The 13839-nt window shown below is 37.9% G+C and overlaps 1 protein-coding gene across 1 annotated transcript in view; it reads right to left on the reverse strand.

Moving 5' to 3' along the window:
- Nucleotides 1-11687, reverse strand: part of LOC131434182 (F-box/WD repeat-containing protein 7) — a 47462-nt gene extending 35775 nt beyond the window's left edge. The window contains exon 1 of the mRNA XM_058600836.1: nt 10763-11687. The gene's annotated coding sequence lies outside the window, so the exon portion shown is untranslated. The remainder of the gene's footprint in view (nt 1-10762) is intronic.
- Nucleotides 11688-13839: the final 2152 nt, after the last annotated feature.

Genomic DNA, 13839 nt, shown 5'->3' on the forward strand with positions numbered 1-13839 from the left:
TGTTGAGATTACACCAGATCTGGACTTATCATGCGTTTCTAAGACATTTGGCATCAAAAAAAATTCTTCAATTTTTCGATTTTCTTCTACGTGAATGTCCGAAGTTACTCGGTCTCAAATGTCCCAAAGTCGTTTTTTAGCGAAAAAAAAAATTATTTTTTCAGATTACACCATATCTTTTACCATTCAGGGGTTAGTCAAATTTTGTGCTAGGGCACATAACCGTTTGTATTATTACTTGGCTAACCGAACCTGCATCGGCCAGAAATAGTCGAAAACACGTTTTCGTTCGGCACGCCCGAAAAGACATTGCACTCCGTTGCAAAACAAAAAGTGTTCTGTAAGTAGCAGAAACTTTACGTCTGCTTAGCGGTTCAAATTGAACTGCCGAGCTTGGCACTAAGCAGTTTAATTTGAACTGTTCTGCACTGATGAGTCGAAGACGAAACGTAAAAATAATATCTTTTATGTTTCATGTATTTCTAAGACATTTGGCACCTCGAAAATTTTAGATATCTATATTATATCTTTTTAATTCCTCAAGCCGATTTTTTTCTAAAAAAATTGAGAGATTACATCAGATCTGGACGTTATATGCATTTGGCGTAAGAAAAAAATGTCTTTACATTTACGGTTTTTACGCGGATTTCTGAAGTTACATGGTTATCCTTACGCGGTACGTATCCCCCGCGTAAAAAGAGACCTCAGTGTAGTTTCGTTTTCCAGAGAGATTCTGGGGTGTAATTGCTTCAATTTATCATAATTAAGACACTCTTCATACCCAAACTTCCCAGATTTTCATTACATCGATGAAAGAACGAGAATTGAAATCGGACTGATTTATTCTGCAGAAGTTATTTTGGTTTCGTCTTTTCGTAAGGGAACGAGTGACGTTGGCATTGATACTCTCTTTTGTTGCAGTAAGAGACGAAGAGGCTTCGTCTCTCTCTTCGTTTGTTTTGGATGCGATCATTTACAAATGAGCCCAAAAAAACTAATTTGAGGCTGTTGGATTGAATTTTGTCATTGAAATTGTGTCATAAATCTTTGGTATATGACATTCGGATGGACGGACGGCTAAAAAATCACAGATTTGCATAATGACTGCATAACCTTCCTGTATGAGAAAGGCAAAACGAGTACTGATAATTTAAGTAATCAAAAAAAAAATAAACTCCTACAATTGTGATCTTTTACGATATGAAAGCAAGATCCCGGTGGATCTAGTTTGGGTTACATTTTTGTGTTGCCGCCGGACTTCACCCTGTCTCTAGGCCGGTTCTGTCCGGAGAAAGATAATAGATGCTATCAATCTCCTATTGGACTCCAGCCCCTTACCCAGCTTGATACACAGATGAAGGTGCAAAAAGTCTACCGAAATATTTGTATCAGTGTATTTCGTGACATTACATGAGAAACAATGGATGAAATTTTTACTTTAGTGGAATTAAATGGAAGTTATTTTCTTCAAACACAATGTACAGGATAATTGTAGGGCTAGTTCTACGATTCTAATGAAAAATCTACCCAGATCGTGGCTTTGCGAGATCAGTTCAATAGTCAAGCACATTGTTTGCCACGTTTGAGTGAAACAGACTTTATCGCTGATAATTATTGATCGCAGATTATCAATTATCAAGTTAGACACACCTTATCGTAAAAACGGGTTTTTTGCTTAATTTCCATATCACATTGTAATATTCAAGATAAAACAGCATAAAACAACCGAATCAAACCATTTCCAAAATTTTCTCATGCGAATCTCGAGACATTCTCATTTCGCTATAATTAAACCCACGAAAATAGCCGATTCCCACCGAAACAATGACCTAAAAACAAAAAAAGTTGTTAATGGATGGCGCAAAAATTCCCACAAATCCTTGCTACGTAATATACGTGGTTGCTATCAGCTTCGAAGAGATACCAATTTGCGCTGCTTATAATTATGAAGGAATCCTACAACATGGAGTGTACAACTCGGCCAGTCAATGGGACCTTTTTCATTGACGGGTGTGTGCGTTGCAAAAAGTAGTATCTATACTAGCCTCGCAGTCGGAGTTCCATCGGTGGCATACAATCAATTCTCGGTGGCTTTTATTGATGGGAAGCTCAACTTTCGCAAGGAATGTGGTGTCCATCTGGTGCGCTCATGAACGTCGTTTGCCATGGTACGATGAACAGCAACCCTATACACAAATACGAACATCATTCACACACACACACACACACACATACACATACAGAAAGGCGTGCGCGAGAACGGCAAACTCGTCCGCGTATGTCCATCAAAGGGGAGTCCTCGTCGTTGTCGTCGTCGTCGCGATTTCTGCTCCCTCTGCTGTCTTTGGGAATTGACCAAAAGGGGGCACAGCGTAATTACGTATCGAGCACCGAGCAGAGTCCAGCGCAAAGGAAGCCACGAAAACGCATCGGAGCCAGGCGAGAGATGGAAGGATCAGATAAAAACGTTAATGACATGTATTATATGCATATAGTATGCGCTGCTGTGACCGGTTCTTGGCTTGCTGCGATCATTCTTTTTATCGTTGTTTTTTTTTTTTGAAAAATTGGAATACTCGTAGTGCGAAAGGATACACCGTGAGAAGAAGTTTTGTCGCAGCCAACGTGGATCAACCTTCGAAAAATCTGGTTTTATCAGACACAGCAACGATGATGTCTATCAGCACCAGAAGTGACTTTCTCCTTCCACCGAAATGTTTTAAACTTTAACGAACTCGTTCGAAGGCGCATGTTTTTCATGGGTCCTTACTAGGGCAAGTTTTTTTTTCATTTATTTCGGCGCAGGTTTTTAAATAAATCGTTTAATACTTTAAAATTCAACGAACCTAACGAAATGGCGTTTAAAAACCGATCACTGGTTTTAGGCTGTTCTACACGTGAGAACCCCGGAAATCATTGAGAGCGGAACAAACAAACACACGCACGAAAAAAAAATCGAACCCATAAATTAGAATTCTTAGGGAAAGAAAAAAGACACCGGATATAAGCGACGGAACTAAGAGGAATATTCGTTTCTAGTGTTGCGAACGACTTACGTGACGGTTTCCTTCGGGGACTTGCATGCTTTCCCCAGTCGTGAATAATCAGTGCGTACCTCAGGGATATGTTTGTATGGCAAAGGCTTATGATTTTGGGAATAAAATTGTTAGATGAGTGAGAAATAAAAATCCCGCAAAGAGCTATAAACCGGGACCCCTAAATGAATATTATGAAAACAAATGTGTTTCTTTGATAGTACTCACTGTTTTCCTAAACACATACAACCAGCCCATGTCTCTACACGAGTAGTAAGAACTGTCATTTGTCATTGAAAAAGGAAACTAAACGAGCCCCGTCGAAATTTCTGTCCTTTCTTTCAAACATTCAAATGTTACACAATTGCAACACACAACGATTCGAAAAACATCAAAGTTTTTCCAAAATTTTGCGCCAAACACCAGACCACCTCAATCGGTCGAGTTATCAACTGGATTGTAGGAAGAACAACAACAACAAAAAAAAACGACCCAGCAATGAAAACAAAAGTGTGTCTGTGCGACAAAAAAAATGTACTTTTGCTGGTGCATCGCCGAGTGGATGTCGAGTTGGTTTATTTTTACCTGCCACCCAGCAGGACGCCTATACTGACTGGAATGCATTTGCCGAAGTCTCCGGGTATCCTTTTCTCTGATTTCACTTTACACCCACCGGAGTTTCGTCGTTCCGTTTATTAGGTGGTTGTGTAGGATTTCTTTTTTTTTTTTGTTCCCAATCTATAATTTTTCAAAAGCCGCCGCCTCATGCCGTTGAAGATTTCTTTTTTGATGCGGGAACGATTTTTTTTGAAAAAAAACCTGTTTTCACTAGTGATGTAATGATGTCTTTCTCATATCTCTCATAGTCTCATATATTTGATTCTTGAAAAACAAAAAGGTTTATTAATTAGTATAACCTACATAAAGACTGTCCCTGAAAGTATGAACGCAACCAAAAACCGCTGCTATTTCGCAATGGTTCAGAATCTGTCAACTTTCATGGCTGCGTCCTGTTGTTTACACTCTTCTCTAACCACTTGTGCAGTTGTTTATTCGTTTTCATTAGTTTGTTTCGAAATGCGTGGACTTTCCGCAGAACAACGTCGAAAAATTGTGTACCAATGATGCACAGAACGCGGACTGTCACTGAGAAAGATAGCAAAAATGGAAGGAGTAGGTGAAAAAGCCGTGCGAAATGCAATCAGGAAGTTCGGTGAGGATAACACCTTTGAGGATAAACCGAAAACGGGTCGAAAAAAAGGTCCTGCTAACCCTCAGTTGGATAAACGTATACTGAAGGCGTTCGAGCAAAAGAAGAAGATTTCAGTTCAAGATGTGGCCAAAAAGTGGGCACTTCGAAGTCGAATGTTCTTCGTGCTAAAGAACGTTTGAATCTTCGAACCTATAAGAAGCAGAAACAACCAAAACGTAGTCCGAAACAAGAAGCATCGATCAGGCCGAGGGTTCAAAAGCTGTACAATACGATTCTTGCTGGAAATTCGAACTGCATAATCATGGGCGACGAAACCTACGTGAAACTAAATTACAAATCCCTGCCGGGACCACAATATTCACCCCTATTCTGTACGTCGATCGATTCGAAATATTCCGATCGAATGTGCAATTTTCATTCTGCATTCCGTTCGAGTTGTTAAAATTTCGAACATTACTCGATCGACTTGCGTTCGTATTACTTTTGTTCGGTTTAGAATCGTTCTAATTTGTTTATACAAGTGTGGCCGTTTTCTTTTACCAAGAAATGAATAATATAAAAAGAAAAAGAACGTGTAAGTAGTGTTGATAGCTTTGACAGTTGGTGTTCGAAATTTCAAGTTTCCCGAACGAATCATACAAGTCGAACGGAATAAAGAATGCAAAATTCGAACTCGAACGAAAGTATAGAATCGTTCGTATCACAAATCCGTCGGATTGTAGAATCGGGGTGATTATCCGGTGCGAGAAAGGCAAGTGTTAAACCAGTCCAAGACATCGATTGAAGTCGAAAAATTTGGTAAGAAAGCTATGGTCTGGCAAGCAATTTGTAGCTGCGGTAAGATTTCGAAATCCTTCATCACCACTGCTTCAATGCACAGCGAAATATACATCAAGGAATGTTTACAAAAACGACTTCTACCCATGATTCGAAGCCACAAGGATCCTGTTGTCTTCTGGCCAGATCTTGCTTCTTGCCACTACTCGAAATCAACGGTAGAATGGTATACTACCAAAAATGTCCCTTTCGTTCCAAAAGACATGAATCCACCAAATTGCCACAACTTCGACCAATTGAGGAATTTTGGGCATTAACGAAAGCACATCTTAGGAAACATGTCTCGGCAGCCGAAACCATTCAACAGTTCGAAAAAGATTGGAAAAAAGTGTCAAAACTTGTCGCCAAGAAGTCTGTACGGAATTTAATGAGGAACGTTCGCAAGAAGGTGCGCCTGCTAGTCAACGATGGCTAAATAGCAAATGTTGAGAATAATGTTCTGTTGTTGTAGTTTAATATTATCAGTATTTTGTTTCATAAATACGTTTATTTCTTAAGGCAGTTTACATAAGTTTTTCTTCGCCGTAGCATCACTTTTACATAAAATTCTTATCCCAATTTAATTCTAACATAGTCACAACGATTTGATTATTAAAACATATTCCTCTTATTACTTAAATATCATCTTAGGTAACTCATCATTAATTATGAAATCTACTCGGAAATATTATTTGAACCAAACGATTAACTTCCATAAATTATAAAATAAGCTGTAATTTTCAGACATTTTGTTGATAATTTCATAAACTGTTTCGAGTTTGTTTGTATCATTACATGATTTCTATTCTAATTTAGCTATTGGTTGAACTCATGGACGCAGCTGGAATCATAACTAAGTCTTAAAAGGGGCCTTTATTAAATTGAAACTCAAATTGTCTTTATGAAATGATAAATAAGTTTCATGTATGGAAGGTCACGACAAGCAAGAATGTCTCGAACGAAGACATTGGATAGTCTACCTTGGGTACGCAAAGAATTTATTAGTTGAGATCTGACATCACGATACTCCACGCATGTCCAAACGACATGATCAATATCCCGATAACCTTCGCCACAAGCACAATGATTAGTCTCGGAGAGCCCAATTCGAAGGAGATGTGGATATTATCAGTATATCGAATAAAATTTGAATATTTAACACTTGTGAATTATTTACAGCGAAATCAAAGTGCGTCCATACTTTCTGGGACAGTCTTTACTTGCAGGTACTTCCGAAATCGGAATCCGGGAACCGATAAAATCAAAGTCGGTTCGAGAATAGTGTCTGGGATCCATTTTTGAGTCTATAGTCAAAATATCCGGTCGTTATTCGAAAACCGGAAATCAAAAAAGCCGACATCAATTTGTTTGGCCGTCTACTGACAATAACAATCGATTGGAATAGTTTTGAGGCAAGTTTAGAAATTAGTTTACGTGTCTTACTTACCGCTTTTAGTAACAGTATAAATATTTTAAAAGTCTTCACCCTGTTATTCCGCAACCGGATCCGGATGAAATTCAGGAAAATTTGGGACCATAAGACCCTTGTATTTGAACCTAAGTTTGTGAAAATCAATCAATCCATCCCTAAGAAAAAGTAGTGTGATCCATTTTGGAATATAAGGAGTGTATCGAAAAGTAGTTAGCAACATTGATTATTGAATAAAAAAGCGAAAAAAACATTTTTATTATTTTTACGTTTCGTCTTTGACTCATCAGTGCAGAGCAGTTCAAATTGAACTGCTTAGTGCTAAACTCGGTTGTTCAATTTGAACCGTAAAGTTTCTGCTACTTACAGAACACTTTTTGTTTTGCAACGGAGTGCCATGTCTTATCTGACGTGCCGAACGAAAACGTGTTTTCGACTATTTCTGGCCGATGCAGGTTTGGTCATTTAGGGGTTAGTTAAATTTGGGGTAGGGCACATAACCGTTTTCTGAAAGTAGCAGAAACTTTACGTCTGCTTAGCGGTTCAAATTGAACTGCCGAGTTTAGCACTAAGCAGTTCAATTTGAACTGCTCTGCACTGATGAGTCAAGGACGAAACGTAAAAATAATAAAAACGGTTATGTGCCCTAGCACAAAATTTGGCTAACCCCTAAATGAAAAAAACATATTTTGACATCAATTTTCGATATATTGTAGAAAAATTACATTTTTATGCATTTCACTGATTATATTGAAGAAAATCCTAGTTTCTGTGAAACGCTCGCACTTTGGACTTGACATTATTCATTAAATTCTGCACAGTTACTTTTGTGACTTTCCTGGTGGCAGCTGTCCAGTTTTTTTTAACTCCTGCATGTTTTGGGACACTGTACCTTCCTTCCGAAAGTGCCGCTTGACAATTGCCCAATACCTTTCAATTGGCCGAAGATCCGGGCAGTTCGGTGGGTTGATGTTCTTTTCCACGAATTGTACATTATTTTTTGAAAACCACTGTAGAACGGAGTTGGCGTAGTGGGCTGAAGCCAAATCCGGCCAGAAGAGAGGAGGAGCCTTATGCTTTCTGTACAGTGGCAGCATTCTCTTCTTCAAACATTCTTCCTCGTACACCTTGGCGTTAATTGTGCCCTTCGTGAAGAAAATCGACGACCGCAAACCACAGGTACAAATTGCCTGCCAGACCAACACCTTCTGCTCAAACTTTTCCATCGCCACCGTGGTGTCAGCGTCGTCCAGGTCCTGGTACACCGATTTCGTATAATATTGCGGTCCGGGCAGCGCTCGAGAGTCTTCCTTGGCGTAGGTTTCGTCGTCGATCAGGATGCATTAGTCTTTATTCTGTATAATCCGGTTATACAGTTTTCGCGCTCTTGTTTTGGCCTGAACTTGCTGTACCAGGGACTTTTTCGGCACCTTCTGTTTCTTGTTCATTTTCAGGGAGTTCCGAACTTTGATCCGTTGGAACATCCCGATGCTGATGTTGAACTGCTTGGCCAAATCCCGCGTCGACGCCGATGGGTTTTTCCTGATGTACTCAACCACTTTTAAGTCCCAGCCGGGCTATAATTTTTATCAACCGCAGCACCGTCTTTCACCAATATTACACACTAGCAGCAGACATCCGTAACTGTTTCGTTTTCTTCATTGCGTGTACGAAATAGAACAAAGCACTGGAACCGGAAGTCGGATCCGGATGAAATTTCACAATAGCTTTAAAGATAATATGAGCTTTAATTCAAATCAAGATATGTGAAAATCGGTTCAAGCATCGCAGAGAAATCGAAGTGAGTTCTATTTTTTAAGTTTTTCTGCACCACTTTCGGTGCTTTCGGAACAGGAAAAAGGGGGATCAGTAGTGCCAAATTATTCTTTTATGCCCACAAACTTACAAGCTCTACAAACTAGAAGAGTTTGAAGTTTTTTGGGATTTGTATCTGTTTTTGACCATCGTTCGTGAAAAAATACTAATGAAATTGGTAATTTTCCACTTATCACGCTTTAGTTCCGGAAGACGGATTTGGATAACACGTACTAGAAATTTTTAGAAAACTTTGAATTTTAGATTGTGAAAATCGGTTGAGCAGTTTCAGAGAAAATTGAATGCATACTTTTCAATCCATTAATCGAAATAATAGCAGTTTTATAAGATATTTGAGCTGTCCGGTCTAGCTCCTGTCTCCCCTAATATTTTTTTCAGTTTCGGATGAATACATTGGGATTGATATTTTTTACAGTTGATATTGCTTTCGTTTTAATTTAAAATTTTCCGACAATAATCTACATAGATTTTTCCACCTTTTCCGATATAATCAAGCGTTACATCACGGTTGCTAAATTGTACCGACTTGGATTCAGTTCGAACATTATTCTTTGGAAACAGTCATACCTCAGGAATCATCGTATAGCAATTAAAATGAGCGATTACATTTCTGAAGAGTTCCTTGCCTAATTCGGAATTCCACAGGGAAGCCATCTCGGACCGTTAATCTTTTTAATGTACATCAACGATATCAATTCTTCACTGGAAGGTCTCTGCTTATCGTTTGCAGATGATGTCAAGATCTACTACATTATCCGCGACTCAGAAGACGCAACCTTTCTTCAGCGACAATTGGTATTTTTCGCAAAATGGTGTAAAGTGAACCGTATGATTGTAAACCATGACAAATGCTTGACCATTGCGTTCACGAGGAATGAAGCGCCATCCCATTTCGAATACTTTCCGGATGGAATCCTGATAGGAAAATTTACTAGCATCAAGGATCTTGGCGTCCACATCGATGAAAAATTTACATTCAAGCAACATTTTAGTTACATTGTAGCTAAAACTTCCTGTAGCCAAGGATTCTTAATGAGGATGACCAGACACTTTAGAGATGAGCACTGTTCGAAATTCCTTGACTGTTCGTTTGTTTGTTCAAATCTCAAATATTGGTCGGTAGTTGGTATGCTACCTGAACGGTACTAATAGAATCGATTAGATACAACACCGATTTGCTCGTTTACCTTTCTTAGCATCGATATTCACATATAGTTCAGTATTAAATAAGTTGAAGGTTTACTTTTCACGAATGTGAATGTTTTACCCATTCCGAAAGAATGTTCAAGGACATCTTGCATTGTTTGTAAATATATCCGCAATCGATACTGGATTCCTTTATTACTCTATGTGATAATTTGTTAACATTATCGTTTTCTTGGCTCATAAACTAAAACATAGAAGGCGCTGAGTTGTTTCGAGCTTTGCCTTCGAAAGTCAATTGCCATGGAACGATCCTCGTCAACTACCGAGTCGCGGGTTGCTAATCGGTTTCAATACACTACAAGTGCGACAAAAACTAATCACGTGCTTTAACAATAGCAGATATCTTCAACAATAGGATCGACTGTCCCATTTTGCTTTATGATTATTTGTATTTGGTTCAATGGTGTTGAAACTAGGTTCTATAAATTGCCTGCAAACTTTACCATCAAGCATTTTTCTAAATTGTCTGAAACACCTGCTAAATATTAGAAAAAATCGATTTTCATATGAATTGTGCGATGCCGGAATTTCAAACGTTTGAAGCAAGTAGACTTAATAGCTTTCAATGGTTACTTAGACCAGAATGATAAAAAAAATTTGGCTCCTTTGAATTAGTGTTGATTTTAGAAAATCGTTTACGAAAGACAAAATTAAAACCTACATTTTACCAAACCCAGTATAATTTAGACCCTAACTACTGTCAAATGTATGTATGCGGTAGAATTTAAGGTCGAAGAAAATGTTTTCAATTCATGCGAAAAAAACATTAATCAACAATGTAAGGTAAATATAGTATAGAAATAGTTTGCTTTTTTGACAAGTTTGAAAAAGACATTTATTCACGATTTTAAAGTAATGTTCTTCTGACCAACTTTTCTTCCCTCAAAACCCTTTGCGGAGAAACAATTAAATTCGGTAGTCCGATAAACGCTTGTTTCCTTTTTATCGAATCGTTTCGAAAACAAAAACATCATTCCGAAACACAACCCAGTAGTAAAGATTCACAACGTTTCTAAATCTTTTCGTAACATTTTACTGCAGCGGCTACCGTCCATGTTTGAACGTAACCAGTTTTTTTTTCTTCTGCATCATTCTTTTGCTCATGTGACATGTCTGCTACCATCGCCTGACTGTAGACGATCGTCAAAGGGAGGTACATTAAATTATCATTTTACTTTGCTACTTTCATTCAAACGCTCAAGTAATTTTGGAAATAGCTTCGCTTACCTGTGCCAGAACGTGCTTCGCCTTTGTGTTCAAAGGCAGCGAAAAGAATTCACTGATCGAAGTCGCAATTCGGTCTTCTGGGCGAGGTTTTTCGCTTCGTTCTCCTGTTGTCGGGTGGTAATTGTTTTACGGTATGCAATTTCCGCATCTGTTTCGGGAAACTTATGACGACGGTTTCCAGCTACATCCATGAATCGTGAAACATTTCGTTTTTTTTTTCTTCCGTTTTGGTTTTTCGACGAACAAATCACTTCTGAATTCAATCTGCAGCAATTGTTAAAGCTACGTCACTAGCAACGAAACGAGTATCCATCTAAAGTTTCGCAAATATTTACGACGGTGAATTCATTTTCACTATTCTTTACCCAGATAAATGCGGTTTTCGAGAAAAACACTCGCTGTGATCAGTGAAAAAAATACGCATTCACACACACACGGACGTCGCAGCAAACACAAGCTATGGGCAGCACACAATAGGAGTGCTTCTTTTTCTTTGATTGCGAGTGGGTACGCGTTTCTTTATTTCATTCCACCATCACGTACCCGACACACTCGAGAAACCGATGATATTCCAGCAGCAATTTGTGCACTTTTCTCCACTGTGTGCTGCGCAATCGAAAAAAAAAATATCCGATACACTTTCTGACCTTCCTGGGCAATTTTAGATCGAATATATCCGCACCTAGTTGGATTCGTGGCACTTCTCAAATCGTTTGAAAATGCATCGACTTTAGGAGAAACGATAATGCAATCAACATTTCACGCGATGCACATAGAACACAGCTTTTTCGTTTTTTCCTACAGCAAAATTTTCTTCACTTTTCTGGTATGTACTGCTGATGGCCGCAAAAAAGCCCAGCAGAAACGAATAGCTACAGCAGAGTGTGCTGACTGTGAATGGAGCGAATCTGACTGGCAGTGAAAAAAACGTTCAACGAAGAGTGAAACGAAATGAGACAACCGAGGCAACCTTTCAGTAAATTTTTGACATCTGCCAAATATTTTTATCTTTTATGAGTGTAAGGTTGGCAGCGTGCTGTAAAATGGCGCACGAGAAAAGTCAAAATATTGTGCACGTGAATTTACTACTCCTCAGTTTCGGTTCTAAAAAAAAGTATTTACCTTAAATTGAGTTATTAATTTGATTATGGATCTAAAAATATGAAACCTATTTAATTCAACAAAATGACAATGATTGAATGACACTTCCTTAAGCTTTTTTCATTATTGAATAAAACAGCGAGTTAGATTGAAACTATAATATTTTAGTTTAACTTCGTTTAGATTCGGTTTTACTTCAGAAAAAAACAATGTTTTAAATCACTTATCTACACGCTGTCAAAAAATTACCTAATTTTAAGTACTTTTCACTCAATAGAGGGGTTGTGTGCAGGAAGCCAATTATGGGTAAAATGGGTTTTACTGATTTTTGAGTAAAAGCATCAATAGTACTGATTAGGTAGAAACTACGCAAGCGATATAAAAATCAACTTGGGTAATTTGATTTCAGTTTTCGTTCGATGGTTTTAAAAATAAATCGCAAACAATAAAGTCAACTATGATTACTTTATTTATTTAATATTTATCTTTTTACATATTTCAACAATGTAATTATGTTCAGATGGTTTGTTACCGTTACATTTACAAAATTCAGAATGAGTAATGAAATTAAATCTATTCGCACACTTATGGGAATTCATATTCATTGTATTTTGCAACTGGAGCTGAAACAGTATTAAATCTACAGACTATATCATTGAACTGCCAAGGCTGCTCTATTGAGCTGCTGGAACTGCACCGTTGAGCGATCGAACGCATCTCAATATCTTCCATCGCTTGAAATGTTATTGCAGTGTAATTATTGTTTTAAAAAGAAATTATACAAAGCTACTCACACTGCGATTGATGACAATCATTGAATTATTTCCCGAAACCGGCAATTTTACAAAATAATTTCAATCACTTCAAATCTGACCGATAGTTTCTGCGATGCAAAACACAATTTTTTTTCACCCAACAGCAACTTATTGAAGTAAACTACACTGTTGAGTGAAAACTACTCAATCGATACAGTACTTTTCACCCAACAATTAAAAACATGCTTGATTACTTCATGTTAGGTGAATTTAAGTCAACCGTTGGGTTTTTTTTTGGCAGCGTGTATATTTGAAACACGAGTAAAACACTGCTGGGGCTGCCAGTTTTTCTTGTTATACAATTCAGATTTAAATTTTGTAACTGACATAAATTATGCATCTAGAACTAGAACACTACTGAATATGCCCTTAGTAATTTACCACCAGTTACCAAAAATGGGGCGGCCCCTTGAACACAATAAAAACAATCGGCGATTCAACTCTTTCTATAAAATGATAAACCTGAAACCTTTAACGTTCTAACAGAATTGTAAAATCCACGAAAGCCTTCTTTTTTTTCTTGCTGTGTCACTAACGTGACAGGCTAAGGCCAGTGATGGCCCATCTTGCCCGTGTATTGTTAGATTATTATTTTATTTTATGTTTTAATTTCGATTGTGGTTTTGTTCACATGTTTCATTTTTATAGGTTATATTTCCATTGTGGTTTTAATTTCGATTCTTTTATTTATTTCGATTGTAATGTCTTTTACAGTGATTCCCGATGATAGTTTCGCGGCGTCGCAACACTGATTCACTCTAGAACGCAAAAATTCGCGAAAAATACACAAAATTTCATCGCACTAGTGCGAAACAACATCCTCACACGTTGAGAGCTCCACCGGAAGGCACGAAAGCCTTCATAGTCGCGTCACAATAATCGAAGGAGAAAGTAAACAAAGAAAAACTGTCACTTTCGGTGTGCACCAGAGATGCCAGATTTGCAGATTTGTCTGTAAATCTGCAGATTTCGTGCATAGTGCTGCAGACATTTTTAGTTGTGCAGATTTTTGCAGACTTTTGAAAATCGAGTTTTTTGCAGACTTTCGACAAAATTTACAGACTTTTGAAATTGTCGCGACTTTTTTTTCTCACCAAGTCAGTTTAGCGTATATATACTTTATAGAGAAATTAACTGCAAATTTGTTTTTGGATATAAAGA

Source organism: Malaya genurostris, chromosome 3 (assembly GCF_030247185.1).
Source record: "Malaya genurostris strain Urasoe2022 chromosome 3, Malgen_1.1, whole genome shotgun sequence".
Classification (NCBI taxonomy): domain Eukaryota; kingdom Metazoa; phylum Arthropoda; class Insecta; order Diptera; family Culicidae; genus Malaya; species Malaya genurostris.